Source organism: Podarcis bocagei (genome assembly GCF_964188305.1).
Source record: "Podarcis bocagei genome assembly, chromosome: 13".
Classification (NCBI taxonomy): Eukaryota; Metazoa; Chordata; class Lepidosauria; order Squamata; family Lacertidae; genus Podarcis; species Podarcis bocagei.
Window position 1 is genome coordinate 50,697,300 of NC_138138.1, and position 1,929 is coordinate 50,699,228.

Below are 1,929 nucleotides of genomic sequence, written 5' to 3' on the forward strand. Positions count from 1 at the left end.
GGCAGCCAAAACATTTGAGCTGTAGCCTCGCTGCAGCCCTTGTCAGTATCTATTGAATTATTCCTGACTCGGTTGAATGTGTGTGTCAGGGGGGGGGGGACAGATGGACCGCCGCGGTTATACCAACGTCACAATACAGGAGACAGGAGACAGGGGCTGTGCGTCATGCATATATCTCTGGTGATTTGACTTTTATATCGTATTTTTGGCGGGGGGGGGGGTTATGCACTTGTTCTAGCCCTGCGAATGGCTCGTGTGGTCTCGCACCCTTTTTATAGAATCATACGAGTTGGGAACCACGAGGGTCATCTAGCCCAACCCCCGGAAAGGCAGGAATTTGTGGCTCTCAGCAACTGGCATTTGCAGGTAAACTCTGTCTGGCAGTGGAGGGACGACAGCCATCATGGCTAGGAGAGAGTGCTTAAAATAGTTTTTCTCTCTCACACACACAAGCGTGGTTCTTGAAAACAACCCCTTCCTTTAATTGGCTATAGCTCGCTAGGCTGCGGGCTGCCAATATGGCACCCATGGGTGCACGTTCACCCACAGGGGGCTTCCTTGGTGCCCACAGGGTTCCCTCCACCTGTCCCTGTGAAAACCAGGACTGAGAGAAGCATTCTGTTGCAGCCCTGAGAACAGGGTGGTTCATGGCACCTGTAAGTTTCTCCATTTTGCAAACACGCCTACTATGCAAAATAGTTTGGCTATGGTATGTTAAACAAAGTGTACAGCACTGCCATAGAGGTAGTCCCCAAGATGGCCAAAAGTTGCCTTCGGCATAAATGGGCATTCATTAAGGACATACAAACATCCCACTTATCCCAGTCAAGGAATACTTGCTAAAACTTCAGCCACTTTCCAAAACATTGTTCCAGAGGCTGTCCAGGGCTCACTTTGAACCAAAGTGTGATCGGCAGGATTTCAGCCGCACAACTGTGAAGTCTGCAGCTCAGCTCTAGAACGCACGGATGATGGAGCACAGTGCTCCTGCCACGTGCAGAGTGCATTTCCCTAATCGCTGTGCCAACTCAGCTGACTCCCCCAGCAACAAACAACTCACCCCTGAATTTCCCAGAATTATGGCGTTGACGCGCAAAGCAAAATACAGTACTCGGAAACTAGATTTCAAAACAAACCTTGCACAATGAGATGCACTTTTCCAAATGCGGTATCATCACAAAATTTCCCAAACATGAAGCTTCAATTCTGAAAAGATCAGAGGAGCCAGGGGGACAGGAAGTGTGGCGTTTCTGCAATTCATCTTCTCCCTGTGACTTTCATCACAGTCAAAGCCTCGCTCTGGTGTTTGACTCCACAAGTATCCCAGGATGATTTTGAGCAGCTAATTTTGGCAGAGAAGTGTTAGTGGCCATTCATTCAGGGCCATTCAGGGCCATACATTTAAAGCGGTATCATAGCACTTTCAACAGCCACAGCAGCTTCCCCTAAAGCAGGCATCCCAAACCTTCGGCCCTCCAGATGTTTTGGACTACAATTCCAATCATCCCTGACCACTGGTCTTGTTAGCTAGGGATCATGGGAGTTGTAGGCAAAAACATCTGGAGGGCTGCAGGTTGGGGATGCCTGCCCTATAGCATCTTGGGAAGTGTAGTTGGTTAAGGGTGCTGAAAGTTGTTAAGAGGAGAGCCCTAGATCCCTCACAGAGCTAGTTTTCAAGAGTTCCCTGGGAAAAGGGATTGATTGTTAAAACACTCTTGAGAAGCGTAGCTCTGCGATTATTCTTAGATTTGAACTTGGCTCTTAGCCCTTAATGGGCCAAACACATTGTGCATTTCTATATTAGCATTTCTTTGGGTCAATGAAAAGGAATGGCAAGCAAACTTTCCAGGAATGTGCAGAAATATCTCAGGAGTATTTAGATATTAATTCCCAAAAAATAAATATAAATCACACTTTAATACAACATAC